Here is a 22034-nt window from a genome sequence, read left to right on the forward strand (position 1 = left end):
AGAGCCCAGTAAAGGGGCAAGCAAAGCTGAGGTGCTCCCAGCTTCATTGATTACAAATCTCTTCTGATATAAATTACAGGCTTATTTTGGAATGAAGACTAATCTTTTCATTCCTTGCCATTAGACTGTGGACTCTGAGGAACTAACTGAGGGTTTTGGAGGGGAGAGGGGTGGGAGGTTGGTTGAGCCTGGTGGTGGGTATTGTGGAGGGCACGTATTGCATAGAGCACTGGGTGTGGTACATAAACAATGAATCTTCGAACACTGAAAAGAAATTAAAAAAAAAAGTTAAACACTATCAGGAGTAGGACTGACTTCTGTTTTTGTTCTTAATGACAAACTGGGCACCTTTGATCCCTTAATGTCCTCACCCAAACAGTTGTAGCTCTCAGCTGAGAATTGTTGGTGTCTGCTTTGGTGGCAAGTTTTCAGAGTTCTGTGACAATTCTGAGTATATTGGCTATGTCACTGTACAGTATTTTGAGCGCTGAGCGTATTGTTCTTGGTAGGAGTCTACATGGTTATCCAACCTGTTGTGGGCTGGGTTTTGCTTGTGTTTATTTTGGTTGAACCAAGTAGGGGGACAGTAATACTTTACTGCTGGTGTAATCTGTTGGACTACACAGCCATGGTGTCCTGTTCACCCAGGGTTGCTGGCCATTTCTCTCTGGCCCCAAAGACCACCCTTCTCTGTGATGGTGCTCATGGGCCTGCATTTGTTTCAGTTTGCTTTGTTATGGAAACACCATTGCTCTCCCAACTGACCAACCCCAGCAGTTGCAGGTTCTTGGTTATATTCTTGAAACTCCTCCAGAGTGCATGTTTTTCAGCTCCCCCAAAGTCACATCATGGCTTCATTATGAACATGATTTGAAGGACTGTTTGATGGCTTCAGAGAAAATATCTGTTTCAGCTAAGTTAATTCAGATTAAAATAGTAAATATTTCTTAATATTAGGGGAAACACGTGAATTCTAATTGTGAGTAATTCTAAAGCTGATGTTGAGGATGTAAGGCTTATTACTGAAAGATACTCCATACTTCCTGTGCTCAGAATTTCTAAATATTTCCCACTATAAAAAGCACACTGCTGCTGTTATGAGTAACCTGTTTGTATCCTTCAAATATATTCTTTATTCGAACAGCCAGTGAATCTAGAGCATTTATTGAGACAGTGGTTGCAGAATGAAGTGCAAGAAAAAAAAAAAACAACAACCAATAAATCCACGAAAAATTGACCCAAGGAGAGGTAAATGAACATTATCGGACTGCATGTTTTCATAGTTTGTAGTTCTGGTCAATTTTGGAAATGCAGGCTGATATGCATATTACTGTGACAAATTATTTGATGTACTTGGTTTGTCCCCATCCTAGACCCCAGCTGAAGGTGTTTTTGTATTTCTTTTTTGTTTTCTTTTAGGATGAGAAGCCCTACTTGCTTTATTTAATCCTGTCATAATTAACGCACAGTGTTACATTAGTTTCAGGTGTACAATATAGTGATTTCATGGTTCTCTATATTACTCAGTGCTCAGCATGACAAGTGCCCTCCTTAATCCCCATCACCTATTTCACCCATTCCCCCACCCACTTCCCTGTTGGTAACCACCAGTTTGTTCTCTATACTCAAGAGTCTGCTTTTTGTCTTTTTTCTGTGTTCATTTGTTTTGCTTCTTAAATTTCACATATGAGTAAGATCATATGGTATTTGTTTTCCTCTGACTCAATTCACTTAGCATTATACTCTCCAGATCCACTCATATTGTTGCAAATGACAAGATTTCATTTTTTTTTCAAGTTTCAGATTGTTATTCATCAGTGCAAGCCCCAACACAATATACCACCATGATTTTGTGCATTTCACTCGATAAGTGGAATACTGTGTGGATGTCTTCTTGACACCTTCATTCTAAGCAGCTTTGGAGTGAAACATTTCATTTCTGGAGTCTGGACCTTCTTTCTTCAGTTTGCTGTAATCCCCATTCACTGAATAGAACTTGTATTGATCGTTGGGACCTAGTTTGTTCCAGGGTTCTGGGTTATTCTCTTTACCCCAGCTAACATCTGGATTGGACAAAGCCAGGCACAAGACATACAGTGCAGCTCCAGGACCTCCAATGAATATGGTCCAATGAGTATGTAGAACAGGATCAAGCTTGGGTGCTTTGTGGCCTGACCCAAGATTGGCTTAACGTGGTTGTGGTAGAGGCCTCAGATCCAGAAGGAGAAAAGATCGAATTTGCAAGGCCCACCACTAAGTAGTCCCTATACTAGGAATCCATTTCATTCCCTTTTATGGTCGAGTAAAGTTCTCTTGTACATATACACCACATCTTTGTTATCCATTCATCTATGGATGGACACTTGGGTTGCTTCCATATTTTGGCTATTGTAAATAATGCGGCAATAAACCTAGGGGTGTATATATCTTTTTGAGTTAGTGTTTTTGTATTCTTTGCGTTGATACCCTGTAGTGTGATTATTGGATCGTATGGTAATTCTTTTTAATTTTTTGAAGAAGCTGCATGCTGCCCTCCACTGTGGCTGTCCCAGTTTGCTTTCCCACAAGCAGTGCATGAGGGTTCTTTTTTTTCCCTGCATCCCTGCCCACACTTGCTCTTCCTTGTGTTTTTTGATTATAGTCTTTTTGACAGGTGTGAGGGGATATCTCATTGTAGTTTTGATTTGCATTTCCCTGATTATTAGTGGTGTTGAGCATCTTTTCAGCCTTAGGTGTTTTGCCCCTCCTTTTCTCCTTTCTTGGTCATGTGACAGATTTTCTGTCAATCTGCCCTGTTAAGCTGCTTATGTCGTTTGGATTGTCAGACTTCCTTATTTCCCTGTTGTCTTTAATCTTGTCCTTTTCACATTGTGGTTAATCTCCCTACTCTCTTTCCTGTAGCTGCCTTTCTGGGTTTCTGCCTTTCCCCTTCTGGGAAATCTCTTTATTAGAATATCAACCTGGTATTTGAGAAAACTGAAATGATGACAGTAATTTAGGTCATGTACAATATAACCACAACACTGAAAAGTAGAAAGTGGTCATGGTCATGTTTTTAGTCATCACTGAATATTTATTCATTGCTACTTTCGGTAACGAAAGTACAGATTTGAGTGCCAACTGAAGGTCAGGTGTTACCTGAGTACTGGAAATTAAAAAAGTAGAGCGCTTTTAGCTTTCTGGGCGTGAGATATGGTAGAGGAAGGGTAAACTATAATCATCATGTGTCAGCATGTGAAAGAATGCTACTCGTAAGTTTCCTGTCGTATTAATTAGAGCAGCAAAGAACTATTGTTATGGGTTGTGGAAATGATGCTCTTATATCGGAAATAGTGTTAATTAAAATGGAATTTTTCTTTATGCTAGTTAGGAAGAGTTTAGCTCTCCTCAAGCAGAAGAAATAGAGTTTATTCACTTAAATTCTAAGGAAGTTGTGTTCTCTTGCCTCCCTGTCCCCTGGGCAGTAGGAGAACACAAAATGGGTCTCCTCCAGTATATATGGTCTGATGCAATGATATGAATAGTTCCTTTAGGTTTGTACACCCCCTTATTTAGATAAAATTCTCAATTACTCAGATATGTGGCTTTCTCTGTTCCTATCTGGGATGCTTTCTGCATGTATGGGGAAGGGAGTGGGGGTTGGGCGTCCCCTGCCTTCATGACAGTTCTCAATGAACTTTTCCATCTTTGGGTGTCTGGCTGGTATGTAAACCCATGTAGGTTGTGGTTTGGTCTCTCCGAGCTATATCAAGCCTCCCTTGTGATCCTCCACTGACCTAGACCCCACTTTGCAGCTCTTGTTGACACTATTCTGGACCATTCCGGATCTGTCACCTCCTCCATCCAGTGTATGGCCTATGACATCACCCTGGTAATCTCTGCTGTGGATTATCTTTTTTCTAGCCAGGCCTGTTGCCTCTCAGCTCATTTCTGTTTACATCCTCCTTAGGAGTGCACAGGAACTTCTGGTCCCATCCACACCATACCAGAACTCAAACTGGCTATACTGTAGGTCAAATGTGATTTACAATCTTGGGGTGTCCTGTAATTTATCTGACACCCTTTTCCTGTGCTAGGACCAAAAATCAGAAGAGAGATGAGGGCTCAAATATTTCACCTCCCACCTTGCCTTATAATCCCCTGCTCCCAGAGCAGGTGAATTTTAGGCTTTCTGCTCTCATTGGTTCTTTTTGTTCTAGGGTAGCAAGAGCCACCCCTAGCCTTAATAAGAAGCAGCTTTGTCTTTCATAGAAGACAACACAATCTGAATTTTTCAAGTTTTATTCTTGATAAAGCTGACTTTTCCAGCCCATTGCCCTAATGTAAAATCATGTTTTCAAAGTCAGAAGCAAATAGTTCTCTTTCGTTTTTTTTGCTGCAATAGTGCTAAATGTCCTCTCTCCTCAGTATAACGTTCCAGAGCTCCAAGGCTTCAGGCTGACATGAGAAATGTGATAGGCTTAAATTAAGTGTGTGTGTGTGTGTGTGTGTGTGTGTGTGTCTATGTGTGTATTGAAGGTGGGGGAGGAATCCCTACTTTTCAAGGTGTTACCCTTGTTATACTAGGTATCAGTCACAAGTAACTTCCTTTGTAAGTTGGAAAACACAAGTATCACATCCATAGTGGGTACATGTTCCTAGAAAGAAAGTCCTGTGTTGTATGTTTATAATGAAAACCTCAGTAACAATGGAAATTATATTCTTATGTAGGAACAATATATTAACTGGGGATTATATTCCTTAGTACTAGATGTGACTCATTGCCAGGTGTCATTGAAGGAAAGCCACAGACTACCAGGCAGTAGGGACGAGGCACCGGTAGAAGAATGGACAGATGTAGGTGCTCATATTAATCCTGTCTGTTGGACCATATGCCTCAGGGGCAGATGGGTTCAACTAAGACTGTGTTGTTGTAAAAGACAAATGAGTTAATGTGCATTAAGTTATTTTGAATCTGGCATTTGCCTTAAATATTAAGGGATATTGAAAATGATGCAAATATTTTTTTGTCCCTTTTGATTATGGAGATCCTTTAATAATGGTGATATTTTACAGGTATGAGTAAATGACCACATGAGTAGACATGACAGGTGGTTCTTAGAGGCAGCACATCTTTCTTTTCGATGGATTTAATCAATGATGAGAGCTTGCAAAACTAGGGTGGTTCAAATAGGATAGAGCAAGTGATGCATTGGAAAAGGGGGGATGGGAGAACTTCAAGAAGTAAGGGATCATAAGAGTTAGCAGAGAGGTCACATAACATGGCATTTGGCTGTTAAGATGTCGGGGGCGGGGCTTTTATCTAGGAGTTGGAGGTGTGGTAGGATGTTGACGGGATTGTAGTGACTAAGAAAGGGTGATGGGGATGGCAGACCTTGATGATCACAGGAAGGAGTGAGGGGATACAAGATGAAGGAAGAAGTTGACTCTGAAATGGCATTGGAGTTGAACATGTTGATAATCTCTTTAAGGTGCCAGTTGAAATGCAAGAGGAAGAGGGCAAATGATGGGTGGGATGGTAAAACCTGAGGAGCTGGGAGTGAATGCATAGGTGGACTTCGAAGAGTGCTGTCCTCCTCTGAGACCTGGAAGTGCATTAGGGTCACAGGTTGGACCAAGGTTCTGGGTCCAAATCTGCCAACCCCATTCTTTGTTCTTACTTCTGACCAACTTCTTACAAATGGCACATACTTATCTCAAAGTGGACACTAGAGAAAATGAAAGTGCCACCTATGCCAGAATTAAGCAAACATACTTTGTCACTTTGCTGACTGTCTTAGGATTTGAAGAACATTTGGGGGAATTTGAAAGAGCCATGCCTTTGAAAATAGCAGCTTTATACAAAATGTGGTAGCTGTCCAATTCCCCCAAAATAGGAGGCTTGAGCTCATAGTAATCATTTGCTTTAAAAGAGACATTAGAATATTTCTTTACTTAATTTCTCACTAAGGTCTTTGTTTTGAGAACCCGAAGAGTAGGAAACTGCTGAGTCTGGACTTCTTTGATTTTTCTTTCTCTCTTGGGCTGGAAAAGGGCAAGGAACACAGGGGCTGTTCCTCACAGTGTACAAGGGAACATGGGGGCTCTAGAGTGTGAATGAGATGCAGTCCCTTGCCTCAGTGTCTGTGAAGAGTCTAGATAATACGAACTTCAGGGCTTTGTGGATACCCATTGGCCAAAGCCTTCCCTCTCCAACCCTCCACTTGTATCGACCTACAGAGTCACTGCTTACGCCAGCCTGTCTTGTACAGAGAGGGACAAATCTAAAGTGTTCAAAGTGCCGGTGGGTTTGGCCTGTTGGTCAATGACTTTAGGTTTATTTCCCTCCAGAAGCTACCTCTTCGTGAGTGCTGTGGGGGCCTTTGTGTAAAATGAGCCTGAATTTGGCTTATCTGGCTAGTTTTCACTTGGCTTTTATTTTTGAAATGCACATTATTATTTTTATTTTTTCTAAAGATTTTATTAATTTATTTGACAGAGATCACAAGTAGGCAGAGAGGCAGGCAGAGAAAGAGGAGGGGAAGCAGGTTCCCTGCTGAGCAGAGAGCCCAATGTGGGGCTCCATCCCAGGACCCCGGGATCATGACCTGAGCAGAAGGCAGAGGCTTTAACCCACTGAGCCACCCAGGTGCCCCTGAAATGCCCATTTTAAAGGCTTTAATTATTTACATTTATTAGTGGTGTCTTGTTTTTGTTTTTAAACCAGGGAGCTAGCAGTTAATCCTACACCTTTTGCTTGGAATTGTTGAGGAATCTTGGTCCCATCTGTTCGTATATACGCCTTGTCTGAGATGTCCTTGGTGTAAAAGGCTTAGGAACAATTCCATCATGTGTCCCCTGCTGGCCCCACCCTAACCTCGAAAATTTTCTGCAGACCTAGACACATAGTCAGTGTTTAATGGTCCCATCTGAAAGCCCGTCAGCTGTGGACTCTTGCAGCTAGTCACTGCTAGTTGAGAAATAATTAAGCAGTAGCCTACAGATCTGTCCGGCATATGTGGACTCAGAGACAGAAAAGCTTGCTTCTTTGCTGGACTGTTCCTTAGACTAAGCAGAAAGATTCATTGTGAATGTATAACAAAAGCTTTTCAGAAAGGAGAGAGGGTGAGAGATAATTAATATTCTTGAACATCCACTCCATACCAGACACTGTGCTCAGTGTTTTGTAAACCTTTTATCTAATTCCCATGACTTGCCCAGTGTGCTAAGTATGGTTTTTTTACTCTCAAAGGCTCAGAGAGATTATAAATGGTGTGTCCAAAGTTGCACAGCTATTAAATGGATTCCCTGAGACCGTCAGACTGGAATGACTCCATAAGTGTGGGGAAGGGATGAATAAAACACAGGGCCCCAGCTCTCTTGACCTGCAGCCCAGGCAAGGTTCCATGTTACCATTTTGTCTCTCACCTCACCTTATATTTTTCAGAACGTACAATGCTTTATTTTTTTTAGGAAGACCCACTTTGAGTAAGACATGAAAATAATGGATGTGAATTTTCTTGCTCTCATTTATTATTGGACATTTGGTTACTAAGTTAAACCTGACAGTGCTAGTCCTGACAAGTTCAATTCCCAGAAAAGCCCTGACAAGCAACAGACAGGTATTTTATGGTCCATCCCTGTTCAGAGACCATGAACACGATGGTTAATGTGTGTATGTGTGTACATATATATATGTTTATATATAACGGGGCTAACTGAATTCTAAAGTAGCTGTTCTTTGGTGGTCCAGTTTAATGAACAGATTAGGATGATCTCCCTTGTTTAATGGAGACAGCCCTTTTAAGGATTTAAAATTAATTTAATCTTCTAATTAGCCAAAACATTCTCTTTCAACAACATTAGTTTGCTAGTCTCTGTTTTTCATATATTAGAAGATAGATTTCTTTTTTTCCTTTTTTAAAAAAAGATTTATTAATTAATTTATTTGAGAGAGAGGAACATCACATGAGCAGGGGGGAGGGGCAAGCTGAACGCCCCCCCCAACTGGGTCACACACACACCAGGCAGGGAGCATTATGTGGGGCTGGCTCCCAGGAACCCAGGATCATGACCCAAGCCAAAGGCAGATGCTCAACCTACTGAGCCACCTAGGCGCCCGATATATTTTACTCCATAGTTTAATTTAAGAAGGTTTTGCTTTTATTTTAGAAGTGTTCAGAGAAGAGATTAATGTAATTGTTGTCCTGTAATAATTTCTGTACCTGTCCTAGGCCACTTTACTCCCTTATCTTCTCTACAGATAAAAAGAATAGGCCAAAAGAATAGGCATCACTCTCTCATATTGAGAGTAAGAATTATTTCTTAAGAAAAAGAAGTCTCTATAAAAACTGGTTTTCGTATCTCTGTTCTAATTAAATTCTTTTAAGCTCATGATAAGCATCAGTTAAGGCTTATTTGTATGCTCTTCTAAAGGTGTGTGTGGTGGGGGAAAGACCAAACAAAACAGAAAACCAGCTCCCTCACTAAGCTCTAGAGAAAGTTCCTTGTTCCCAAATCCGTTTAGGAGGATAAGCCATTCTAAATCTCTTCAGACCCCTCTCAGAAGCACTTTTGTAATATCCAGAGGTGCGGAGGGCATTTTAAGCCCTAAATTGAGCAAACCAAACTGGCTCGGTGACTTCTCAGTCATGCCTTAATCTGTCTAGAAGTGGTGCTGGCATGGGCATAAGGGTTACAGGTGCTGGGTCACAACCACATCTTGGCTCTCTGGAGTGGATTTCCCAGTGTGCATTTGGTTTCCTCCTGAAAGTATCGTTCTAGAAAATTGTGCCTGCTGTCCTCTCTTGCTTTTAAGCACCTTCTCTTCCACTCTGGAATCCCTTGTGTAGTCTCTTGTGAGTGGACCACAGAGATGCCCTTGCCAGGGTCCCCAGGGATATTATAGACAGGCCTGAGTGTCTTGAACAGTATTTAATCTCCTCACTCCTATGAAAAATTCTCATTTCTGTGTCCCACTCCTTTCAGAATTCCATGCCTATGAAGTGATAATTATTAAAATACCTAATAAAATAATTAAAATTAATAATTAAAAATTTTTGAAGAAACATAGGTGCGTTTTGGAAGAAGAATCACCCAGAACATAATACAATCGGGACACCTTTCAGTTCCAAATGGGGTTTTTTTTTTTTTTTTTTTTGCAAGTTTGTTAAGGATTAATGTTTTTATGGTAAAACCCATCCTTCTTAATATATAGTTCTTAGTTTTGACAAATGCATTCAGTCCTATGACTAGTGCCACAATCCAGTTATAGAACATTTTTATCACCCCCCAAATTCTCTGTGCTGCCCCTGGGTTGTAGCCCATATCTCTCCTGATCGCAGGCTCTGGCAGCGTTGATCTGCCCTCCTCCCTCTATTTTTACCTGTCGCAGCCTGTCCTGTAGATGGAATCCTAAATCATCTAGCCCTTGGAGCCTGGCTGTTGGCGTTCGGCACAATGCATGGGAGAGTCATCCATTTGTTGAGTGTCTCAATTGTTCATTGCCTTATATTGTGAACAGCATTCTGCCGTGTGGAGATGCTACAGGCCATTTATTCTCTGACCAATGGATATTTGAGGTATTGCCACTTTTCGGTGATTAAGAGTACAGCTGTATAACCATTCGTACAGTTTTTGGGTGACTGTAAGTTCACAACAATATCTACATAAATAACTAGGAGTGGGATAGCTGTATGACAAGTTTATCAAAGGGTGATTGTTACATTTACTTGAAGTTTTATGATTTTTCTCTTAATCATAAATAGGATGTTGTAGGGTCACTGTAGAAATCTTGAAGAATATAGAAGTGTACCAAGAAGGTTAAAACAACAGCAACAGTAATAACAACACCACCCTGATTTCCTGTATCATTCATTTTATTCTGGGTATATACATTACTTGAGCAAAAAGTTTATTTACCTATTTTGTGACCATTTCACAAATGTTTTTCTGTATCATTAAATATTATCATAATTTTGAATGATTTCACAAATACCCAAGGAGTAAACTTGATGATAGGAGTATCAGAAATCCTGGCACACCAGTACAAGAGAGGTTTTGGCACAGAAGAACGTAGAATCCCTCAGGTATAGCTCTTTGCACATAGCTCATCCTATTCTCACAGCCCTGTTTTACATGAATTCTTTTTAGGAACACTGAGTATGACCAATCACCTCTCTGTGGATATGACCTTTAAGTTTAAGGCTTATGGTGTGAATAGAATTTTGGTCCACCACATTTAATTTTTTCTCTTGGGTGAATTCGACAACTGTTAGCAATGATTGAAATGGTGACTGTAAGAATATTGTTCACTTTCATAAAGGAATTTGCACTATCTTTCTTTCTTTTTTTTTTTTAAGATTTTATTTATTTACTTAACAGAGAGAGAGAGAACGAGAGCAGGAATACAAGCAGAGGGAGTGGGAGAGGAAGAAGCAGGCTTCCCACAGAACAGGGAGTCTGATGCAGGGCTCCATCCCAGGACTCTGGGATCATGACCTGAGTCAAAGGCAGACGCTTAAAGACTGAGGCACCCAGGCGCCTCTGAATTTGCACTCTATTTAAGTGAAATTAAAGTTAGAGACTATCATAGGTTGAATAACCAGCTAATAACTACAGATTTTTATTGTCTTTTTAAAAAAATGCTACCCCCAGGGCATCTGGGTGGTTCAGTCAATTAAGGCTTCTGTCGTCATCTTAGGGTCATGCGATGGAGCCCTGGCTTGGGCTCTACACTCAGCGTGGAGCCTGGGTGGGATTCTCTCTCTCCCTCTGCCCTCCTTCTGTGTGCTTGCTTTCTCTCTCTCAGAATCAATAAAATCTTTAAAAAAATGTCATCTCCATACTGATTGAAGTAAGGTCTCTGTACTGAGATATTCCATGAGTTTGCTTTTTTTTTGCGGATATTTTGGAAAACTTAGGGATGTTCTTGGTGGGGAGAAGTGCATTCATTCGCAGGCCTGGCTCACAGACCCCTGGGCCTGTTCTGTTCTCTTAAGAGCAGCTAACAACATTTGGTTAGATAATGAAGAAGAGTGTGAAAAGGATTTGAGAAGAGTTTAAAGACTTGGCTTCTATTTTGGGTGTCTGGCAACCCTTTTTGCTGCCAGGCCTCAACTTTAAGATGTATATTTCTTAATTTAAAAAAATCATTAAAAATAAAAAGCATCCCAGAGTCTTGTTGTTAATCTAGTAATCAAAGTGACAGACTTGGGCAATGTGAGTTATTCCCCATACTGGGCCATGACCATGTTTGATTGCAAAGACCAAATCCTTCCTGGTTGAAACCAGGGGAGAAAGAGTGTGTGTGTGTGTGTGTGTGTGTGTGTGTGTGTGTGTGTACCTCTCCAGAGATTGGAAAACTCACTGTCAGAGGAGAGGAGTGCGTGATTCGGTCTCGAGGATGAAAAGGAAGTCCTTTGAAGCTTCTGAGCTCTGAGCTTCCCATCTCTTCATATGGCTAACAAGCTCGTGGACAAAATTCCAGTTAAATAGATAGTAGTTCCTTGTCTTAATTCTGGACATTGTCTCTTAGAACCTATGGTATGCTATGGTAGTAACAAAAACAATTTCTTCTCAGAGAGCTGTTTGACAGCTTAGCTTTACTTTTATTTTTGTTAGGGAAGCCTTGGAGGAAAAAAGTGAGTACATGCTTCCAGTTAATTGGGAAGTAAGGAGTTGACTAGTAGGCAAATTGGTTTGTTCCTGGAGTACGTCAACACAGTATGTGATAAATTTACTAAGCACAGTGCAAGCTGCTAGGAATAAGGCAAGCGAGAATTCTGTGCTGAGAGTTGTTTCAAGGCAGCTTTTGTATTTGGTGGCTTTATCTATTTCCTAAAGAAATGAGAGTATGACAGGTTTTCCTGAATTTGTATTTTGGTATCTTTTAAACAAACCAGGCATTTTTGAGTACTCAATGTTATCACTAACCTTTTAAAGCTGTCCTGTGTTCCTGCTGCTCAAGTGTTGTTTCCCCTCCGTTTTGAGTGATTTTAATCTAAACACATTAAGGTTCAGTCCATTCTTCCTGCATAGAGATAGAAAGTGGGGTCTGAAAAGAATAGCAGAGCTCTTACACAAGGAGGTCTGTGTTTGCACTCAAAAATGAAAGTGTGTGTAAACCAGTCTTGTCATGGGTTTTAGAACTGTTCTGAATGACATTTGACATTTAGAGATTGGAAACATTTTAACATTCATTGCTTCACATTTAGTCTTTGCAAATGTTTCTTTATATGTTCTATGTCAAACATTATTCTGTCATCATGACCGAGCTCATTTAGTTATCCATGTTAATTGATATAATTAGAGCAGGAAGAATTCAGATGAGACACGAGGAAGAACTTCCTGAAAAGCTAAGACTGGGGATACTAAGAAAATAGGGAAATCTCTTCTTGGAAACATAAAGCAAAATTTAAAGTGCTTTTTGTGGGTCAGTTTGACTATCTCTATGCTGAGAACTCGGGGGTGGGGAGCGTGCATGAAATGATCTTTTGTGACCATGTCCACTTTGTGCTTTTGTGGTGCTCTGAATATCAGCAAAAGCGGAGACTGTTAATCTCATGAAACAAAGTGAGGATTGCCAGGGGAAGGGGGGTTGGGAGAGGGTGGTTGGGTTATGGACACTGGGGAGGGTATGTGCTATGGTGAGTGCTGTGAAATGTGTAAGCCTGATGATTCACAGACCTGTACCCATAAAACAAACAGTACAATATATGTTAATTTAAAGAAAATGCCCCACGTATTCAATGCAAGTTGGAACCAATTTTGTCATAGAATCTTATGTGTAGAAATTCTCTCTGACAACAGGAACAGATGTCATCTGCTTTTATTATCACGGTGGAGAGAACTCTTCACCCCATCATGAAGAGAGTCTGTATTTAGACAGTTGTAATTATTACAACTTTATTATTACAAATTTCTAATTGTCTAAAAATCTGTCTCCAATAATTCTCTCTATTGGTTTTAGCTTTGCCCCTGAAACTTTGTGAAGAAACGCTGCTCTTTCCTGTACATACTTCTTCAGAAGTTTGAGAACAGCTTTTGTGTCTGTCCACTGAGTGTTCTCTTTGCCAGAGTAAACTCCCAATTTCAACAGCCTTTCTTGACTGGATGTGGGTTTGAGAGTTGTTCTCACCTGGGAGGCTCTAATTAAACAGGAAACCCCCGGCGAGGCTTGACTTCAAGCGGACAATGGAATGATTTTCTTCCTCTTCTGGACACTGTCCTGCAAACTCAGGTAGTCTTGGCTTGTTACAGGCAGCTGTGTCACCTGTCGACTGCCCTAGGGTCACTGCCTTATGAAATCTCGAGATCCTTTCCACATCAGTGGTGTTCATCTGGTGTTCTTCCATCCTCTGTTGTGCTGCTAAACTTTCTTAAAGTACAGTACTTTCATTCATAGTTGGGAAATCCATCTTGTTAGTGTTGGCCCTGTTTGTTTCAAGTCTTTTTTTTTTTTTTAAAGATTTTATTTATTTATTTGACAGAGAGAGATCACAAGTAGACAGAGAGGCAGGCAGAGAGAGAGAGAGAGGAGGAAGCAGGCTCCCTGCTGAGCAGAGAGCCCGATGTGGGACTCGATCCCAGGACCCTGAGATCATGACCTGAGCCGAAGGCAGCGGCTTAACCCACTGAGCCACCCAGGCGCCCTGTTTCAAGTCTTGATTTGTAATAACCGATCCAACTTTGCTCCTGCCATTTGTGCATTTGACAAGGACATCTATGTCTCCGTTGGTAAGCCGGTACAACAAATGTCTTTTGGCAAGACATCTCATTCTTAATTATTTGTTTTATCAAAATGTAGTAAGGAAATGGTTGGGCTAGTGGCTCACGGAATCATGGGTCACAATTAGTGGCTTCCCTTTTGGTGCCTCCACAGCTCTTGAATCAACTCCTTAGCTCTACAAGTTGAAAATTCAATTTTTCTTTAAACTCAGGTGTGATAGTTATGTCTATTATTGAAAACTTTAGAAAATGGTTTTCAGTGATAACATGTTGGTAATAGAACAGTGTGGAAAATAATAGAACAAAGCCCTCTTTGGTGCTATCACATAGAGTTAGGACAAGGTGAAAGGTTACTACTTTCTCCTTTCATTCTGAATGCTAAAGAATACTCTTAGCTACAGAGAATTAGTGCACACCTAGAAGGGATCCTGTGGTACTGAATGTTCTAGCTGAGGAGAGGGATCCTGTTGGGAATCCTGATGAGATCCACGAGTGACTGCCAAAGCAACTCTGGGTTAAGTGTGTTCTGTAAATCATGTTTGCTGTCACTGCTCTTTCCATCATTTATCTAGTGTTAGGAACAGTTGTGATGGAGGACGGTTGGCCAAAGGTGTGTAATGATGTGGCTTGATCATCATTTTCAACTCAGTTCACCAATTCTTGCTTGTGTTAAGTTTTTTGTTTTTCTATTTTTGAAGCACAGCATTCTGTGGTTTGATTAACCTGATCTTGGGAAGGGACACTGTTCGCTCTTACATGCTCTGGGAATCTTGTGCCAAAGCCTGTGGCAGAGACTGAGCCAAGAACCACATGTCCCTTCCTTGTCTGGGGCACACAGCTGTACAGTGGAGTGGGAGCTGCAGAGACCAGTGCCTGCTCAGGCCTGGACAGGTGTGCTTGTCCATCATCTTTTCTCCTGGCTGGAACAGAAAGGCTAACTTGGGACCCAAGTGTTGCAGGTGGTGGAGCCACACGGTGGCAGGAATCTGGGTCCTTGGAAGACTATTAAGTAGCAACATCTGCGTGGGGCTCTTATGTGAGCAAGAAATGAGTGTTTACTCGGTTACTCCAGCCAGCTTTCAGGTCTCTGTTTTGGTAACCAGGTGACTTTCCGACCTACCCTGTCACTGAACTGAGGGCAGTGGAGCAGCTCCCTTCATTTCATTCCTGTGTTTGGGGGACAAAGGCCCCTCCCCACCGTTTTTAAGAGTTTATTTATTTGACAGAGACAGAGAGGGGGAACCCAAACAGGGGGAGTGAGAGAGGAAGGAGCAGGCTCCCTGTTGAGCAGAAAGCCCGATGTGGGGCTCGATCCCAGGATCCTGGCATCATGACATGAGCCAAAGGCAGATGCTTTAATGACTGAGCCACCCAGGTGCCCGCCCTCAGTGTTTTTTGCCAACAGATTTGCCTTCTTTGCTGACCTAGCCTTTTTTGGTGTCCTTCTCATTCACTCCATTCCCATTGCTTTTTCTTCCTTTATTTAAAAAACAAAATGAGGGGCACCTGGGTGGCTCAGTGGGTTAAAGCCTCTGCCTTCTGCTTGGGTCGTGATCCCGGGGTCCTAGGATAGAGCCCTCCATAGGGCTCTCTGCTCGCCGTGGAGCCTGCTTCCTGTCTCTCTCTCTGCCTGCCTCTCTGCCTATTTGTGATCCCTGTCTGTCAAATAAGTAAATAAAAATCTTTAAAAAATTTTTAAAAAACAAAACAAAACAAAAACCACAAAAAAACGTGCAGATCTCGAAATTCAGCTCTCAGCTTCTTGTCCTGCCTTTCCAAGGTTTCTTTGCCCAATCTGAAGTAACTCCTTGGACACTTGGCATTATTCTATTTTAAATTCTCGGTATAACATCATTGTTTGATATATTTTTTTAAAATTATGTCTTCCCAGAGGACTCAAAACCTTGAGAGCAGGGATTTGCTCAGTTTGCTGCTCCATCCCTTATTCCTCATACAGTGTGTGGAATGTACTCAACGAGGGCTTGATAAATGCTTGATGAATGAAGTAGGAATCTATATCTCACCTTGGACATGAAAAAAGTGGTATATTAAAGATCATAGCGGAAACACACAATGAAAAGTGATTCTTCCGGTTTGCAAAAATATTCTTTGCTTTTCATTTGACCTTTTAAATTTGAGTTAACTTTCTGAGTCCTTTCTGCCTGTGAGATAATGTCTCGGTCCCCCAGAACCTGGGTTCTGACAGATAGCTGAGGACTTTGGGAAGAAATCATTCATAAACACTGGACCTTATTACCTACAAAGTAGATGTACTTTACAAATGAGAAAGAAGACTCACACTTTCTGAGTTCTTAATGTGTCACGCACAGCGCCTATTACTTGCTTGAACTCTCACTGACAGGTAAAGAAGGAGTTTTCTTCTGTTAATCCCATTTAACAGATGAGGAGAGGAGTTGCAACACAGACAAGTTAGGCTACTTGTTTAACGGTACACAGTGATCAGTGAAAGAGGTGGGAAGGGGATCCAAGGCTACCTGATTCCAGGTGTGAAATGCTGGGAGTCTGACTTCACGGTCTTCAGAAAGAGGAGCAAAACATGCTTCTAGGCAATTGCTACTAGAATTTGTATATAGAAGAGAAAGGAGACTCTAGTGTCTCTGACGATGTTCCACAGAGGTGCAGATGGGGTAGTGATGTAGCACAGAACATAGGTAACATTTCTTAGTGCTCTCATTGCCTGTTGCTTGTACCACTTCTTCCTTTTTTTTTTTTCCTTAAGATTTTATTTATTTATTTGACACACAGAGAGAGCACAAGTAGGCAGAGTGGCAGGAAGAGGGAGAAGGGTAAGCAGGCTCCCCGCTGATCAGGGAGCCTGACTCGGGGCTCGATCTCAGGACCCTGGGATTATGACCTGACCTGAAGGCAGACACTTAACTGACAGAGCCACCCAGGTGCCCCTTGTACCACTTCTAATTCTAGAAAAATCACATGCACAACTGAGAGAGATGAATATCCTAGGAAGTGAGCGTCTCTAAACCCTCTAACAGACCATAGTAGCATCCAGGTCCTGAAAAGCGCTATCACTGGTAGATACCATGCCAGATTCTGGTAGAGTGAACTGTCCTGGAGTTACTCATATGGGTCTTCAGGACATCTGGGGGCTGGCCCAGGAAGGCAGCACACCCATGTGCCATGAAGCTGGCAGCAAAATGAATGAAGATGCTGTCGGACAGGTGCCTGGTGCTGGGGACTACCTGCTGTTCCAGTGGCTTTCCTTGCACACAGAGGACTCACTCAGAGGGGAGGTGTCTAGGCCCCAAGGTTTAGTTTTCTCTCCTGAGTAGCCAGTTAGTATTTGAGGTGGGAGAGGTGGGCTGTTGAGGATTTCTGGTGTCTGGGGTCCCCTTCCCCTTCTCCCCTGGCTCCTGGGGTTTCTTCCTTTCATTGAGCAGCTGCCTGGGGCCCTCAGCACCATCTTCTAGTAGTTTCTATCAAGGACCTGGGTGGCGGGTTGGGGGGGCTGGTACACAACCCCAGCATTGCTCACCAAATTATGTGTTTGTGCACATGCACTTTTATCTTTGGAGAGGGACTACATTTTTATGGCATTTTCAATGGTAGCTGTGACCCCAGAGCTCCCAGGCCAGGGGGACCATGGCACCATGCAGAACTGGCCTGCCCAAGAAGGGGGGTTAGCACATGGCCCCAGACACCAGGTCCAGCCAGCCCCCAGTTGTTTTAACTAGTAGTTTCACCAAAACCTCACTGAGCCAGGAGACTGCTGTTATCAGAGGGGAGCGTTCAGTGACCTACATGCTGTCTGTACTTCCCTGGCTCCCCAGGCAGAGGCGTCCTACAAAGTATCCTCAGGGGTTCTCTCGTGTGGCTGTTCGCAGGGCCCCCCACAGCTGAGACCCAAAACACCAGCATCTGGGTTCTGCTGTCACAGCAGCCTGTCCCTCCACACATGGGCTGGAGGCTGCATCCATCTGCCTCCCTGGGTCCCTTAGAGACTGCATCCCCATCCCAGCAAGGGGTGCTCTGAAAAGATGCTAATAAGGGGCAGTAAAATGCAAAAACAAAACAAAACCAGACCCCAAGCAACGTATTTTGAGAAATACTTCTTGTTTTTCTGGGGTGCCTCGGTGGCTCAGTTGGTTGAACATCCCATTGGATTCTGACTCAGGCATGATCTCGGGGTTATGAAATTGAGTCCCATGTTGGGCTCTGTGCTGGGCATGGTGCCTGTTTTGGGATTCTCTCTCTCCCTCTCTCTCTGCCCCGCCCTGCCGTGTGCTCACTTGCTCTCTCTCTCAAATAAATAAACGAATCTTTTTAAAAACTTGTGTTTTTTTAAAGTTATTGTTTCTGTACTGTAAAAGGAAGTTTTGAAATAGAGAAGGTTTTTCTTGATAAAATGTGGCAACTTTTTCATGAGTGTGTAGTGCTTATTTTACTTTTCTGCTTCTATTTCTATGACTCCTCTTGAGTCATAGAAATTGAGGGTCTATGTAACTCAGGCCCAAGAATTTAGCCTTTTGGGCTCAATCTGTGAAACGAGGGTACCATCAATCTCTCCTGAGTTGTTTTCAGTAAAACAGAAGAATGCCAGGCACATGAAAACCATTCAAACAATGTTTTTTCAGGAATAAATAATACTAATAATGATGTTTTTAGTAGGGTGATATTAGCAAGTAGCTAAAAAGCCCTTAAGTGTCAGGTGCTGATTTGGTTGACTCCTACCTGTTTTACCTGCTAAGGTGCATCCGATTTTTAGTAGCATTTTATAGTCGAGGTAACTGAGGTTGCTGAGGTTGGAACTCAGATCTAATTTGATTGTAGATGCCTCACGTTCAACCTCTATGTTCCTTCCACTAATGCATCAGTGCGGGTGGAGAGCCAGACTGACATTTCTTGTCACATTAACCCAGATACATATTTTCCTAACTTCTGGGGTTATTTTTGGTATTCTTTAGAAGTGACTGAGCAGTAGAGAATGGGGAGAGAGACTGTATCCCAAGAAAGGCCACCTCCATAGCATCCTTTCTGGTGTGACCTTTCTGCCCTTTAGATAAATACAGAGGTGACCCTTGCTCAAAATCAACCACCTCCCCCAGTGATTTCCTCTCCCTCATGCCCTCTCCGATCCAGCCTCTGCCTTCACATCCAGCTTCCCCTGTGGTCTTGCTTACCACCTCAAGCGTAAGACAGCCTGCCTACAATCAAATGTCCTTTCCCAAGGAACCATTCTATAGCCAGTCTTCATGCTTTACTTTGAATTCCCTTTCCTAGACAAAGTCCCCTTTGTCCTCTAGGGGAGGGCTTTTCTGCTGTTGCACCGTGGGCCTGGATCCTTTTGCTTCCAGCTGTGCAGGGTGCCCTGTACTAATGTGTGTGTGTGTGTGTGTGTCTGAGCTTTTGCTGCCTGTGAGGCTGTGAACTCTCTGAGGGTAGGAGCAGGACTTGTCCCCTTACTATCATCTGTGCCTGGCGCAAATCAGGGATTTGTTCAAAGAAGGAAGAAGAAAGAATAAAATAAATGTGGTCACAGTATTCATGCTCCTTCAACACAGATCATTTCTTCTGAGTATTCCCAGTGTATTGATGAGTCACTGAGGATCCCCCTTAAGTTAGAACTAGGTCTGGTGACATGGCTGGGGTCCCTCAGTGCAGTGGGTCAGCCCCTGCAGAGGCCTTGCCTCCAGGTAACAGAGCACTGAGCACAATGGCAGGATGGAGCAGGAGTTAGGAGGGAAGCAGAACCCGCCTTGCAGAGATGGCCGTGACTCCCTGTCTGCCCCTGAACGTTCAGATCACTCTGGTCAGAGTACTTGACCTCTGAAAGCCTCAGTTCCCTCATCTGTAAAACGAGGATGATGGTTTCTACCCTGAAGAGTGATGGTAAGGACTTAGTGAGATGATTAACTTAGCATGATGCCTGATCCATTCCCAGCCACAGTCCTGTTAATGAAAACACAAAGGGTTCCTTTCATGGCCATTTTTATCCTTATGGGTTACTAAGCAACCTCATTTAATACATTGATAAATACTACTGCTTCACATTGAATTTCCATGTCAGGAAGTGAGAAATTTTGTATTCAATGTGAGTTAAAACAAATTTTGACTTTTTTTCTTGAGGTTCCTTTAGTAATGTCTCTATGGGGGTTTTGTCAGTAGGGAAGTATCTGCATGAAATAAGGTTTGAAAAGCAGGTTTCTGTTTCTAGATTGAAGGTTCATGTTTGGCCTTATAAACAGAAGTTTTTGTATTGTAGAAGCTGGGGTGAGAGTGATCCATGCTCAAACCACGATCCTTGTTCAGTTGTAAAGCCAGATGGCCATGACTACACTTGGGTCACTTGATGTAAAGTGGTGATAAAGGCCAGTGGAGAGATGAACAAAAACTCTCTCTCTTTCTCTCCACCCACCTCCATCCTTCTATCATGCATCTGTAAGAAACAGAAGGTAGGGCCCTGGATTTCAGGTCAGCTCTTGCACAAGAGCCTCGACGGCTGCCCACTTTCCCACGGTGAGAAGTACCCATTTTTGCTCTTGGGGCTTCCCAGGTCATCTCCATGATACGGGGTTGCTGGAGGTGCTGCAGCAGAGGATAAGCGGAGCTGAATAAAGATGTGTTCTGCGGCAAACTGCTGCGTTCACTTCCTCTTGGCAGAGAAAATCCTCTCGAGAGCCCCAGAGATACGGCAGAAAACGTCTGGTAGTTTCTCGCCTGGTTTTTGTTGTGGGCCTCTCTGATGTCACCTTTGCCCCCTCAAGATCTCTTCTCAACTGAGCAGTTAGGGGGTCCTTTTAGAGTGAAGTTGAGATCTTGTCACCTTTTTACACGGAGCTCTGAGATGGCTTCCCGTGGCAGAGGTGACAGCTGTGCCCTTATGATGAGCTTCACTTGTCCTTGACCTTGCCTCCCTTTTCTCTCCTCTTCTGCTTCATCCACCAGGTTACCTATCTCACGTGCTCACCTGAAGGCCTTTGCACATGCCAGTCTCTCAACATGAGATTCTCTTTCATATTCACATGGTTCACGTTGTTAATTTTATTCAGGTCTCCAACAGAACATCAGCTCATTAGGGGCATTTTCCTACTTTCCTATCTAAAATATCTCTCTTGGGGTGCCTGGGTGGCTCAGTGGGTTAAGCCTCTGCCTTCGGCTTAGGTCATGATCCCAGGGTCCTGGGATTGAGCCCCGCATCCAGCTCTCTGCTCAGCGGGGAGCCTGCTTCCCCCTCTCTCTGCCTGCCTCTCTGCCTACTTGTGATCTCTGCCTGTCAAATGAATAAATAAAAAATATTAAAAAAAAAAAGGAAGAAATAGTCTTTGTAAGGGTCAAAATTCAGCTCCTCCCTGCCCCACTCCCTTCTTTTTACAAAGGCATTTCAGATTGCAGTTCCTGGGTATTTCTCTTCTCATTGTCATTTATTTCCCATCTTTCTTGCCCTTTTCCTGCTTCAATTCAGTTTTCATTTGCTTCATTTTTCCAGTTATTTCTCCTCTCGCCACCGCCATCACTCCCGAGCCCATCGCTGCTGCTGTTTTATCCTTTTCCTCCTCTCTGAGCTTTCGTCGTCTTTCTTCCTTGCCTCCCAGAGACTCTTTGGGAGCTGGGGCTGTGTGGAGTTTCTGGGCCCTCTTTCGTCATTGCCCCATGCCCCTGTTTTTGCGGTTCGGTGTTTACCATGCTGTGGCCTGGCCGTCTTGTACCTGCGCTTGTTCACATTTGAGAAGAAGAGCAGCGGGCCCTGAGAGTGTAGTGTCGTTCCACAGAGGGGATGATAACCGAGGAAGGGAAGAGACAAGAGCATGGGGCGAGATGGGTGTTGTGCAGTGAGTACTGGGCAACCTGGACAGCACTGCCTGCCTCTGCTCCTGACTTGTTTCCATGAAGGCCTTTCATTTCCCAGGCCCTGGGGTAGGAGTACAGGGGTGAGGTGGTAAATCGTCCAGCCTGCAGCTTGGAGCATGAGAAAAGCACTGGCTGCAGGGTGAAGACCTGGGCCCCAGCCCTGGGTCTGCTGTGTGGTCGGACTCAGAGCACATCACCTGTGGTATGGACCTTCAGCGTCCTCATCCGTGAAGTCAGATTGATCACATGCGCTCTGAGGCTTCTTACAGCTCTGTCTTTTGCACATTTCCGAATCCCTTCTTTGAGCGAGCGTTCCTGATGCTTTTATCCTGGGCTGGTCATTACTCGGTAGGTCCTTCAGTGTTCTTGTTTAAGAATGGCCTGTGTGTGTGTGTCTGTGTGTTGGTGGTGGAGAATTGAAATTGTATTCTGGCACAGATGCTGGTCAGATGAGAAGGACAAAGGGCACTATTCCCTTCTATTGTACCCTCCTAAAAGGGACT

At 43.1% G+C, this 22034-nt stretch overlaps 1 protein-coding gene and 1 pseudogene across 10 annotated transcripts in view; one reads left to right on the plus strand and one right to left on the minus strand.

Annotated features, from left to right (window-relative positions):
• ARHGEF28 (Rho guanine nucleotide exchange factor 28) overlaps positions 1-22034 on the plus strand; it is a 314675-nt gene that overhangs the window by 101208 nt on the left and 191433 nt on the right. The gene's annotated exons all lie outside the window — the stretch shown is intronic.
• On the minus strand, positions 1816-21490 carry LOC125100184 (cytochrome c oxidase subunit NDUFA4-like; annotated as a pseudogene).

This window comes from Lutra lutra, chromosome 5, assembly GCF_902655055.1.
Source record: "Lutra lutra chromosome 5, mLutLut1.2, whole genome shotgun sequence".
NCBI lineage: Eukaryota > Metazoa > Chordata > Mammalia > Carnivora > Mustelidae > Lutra > Lutra lutra.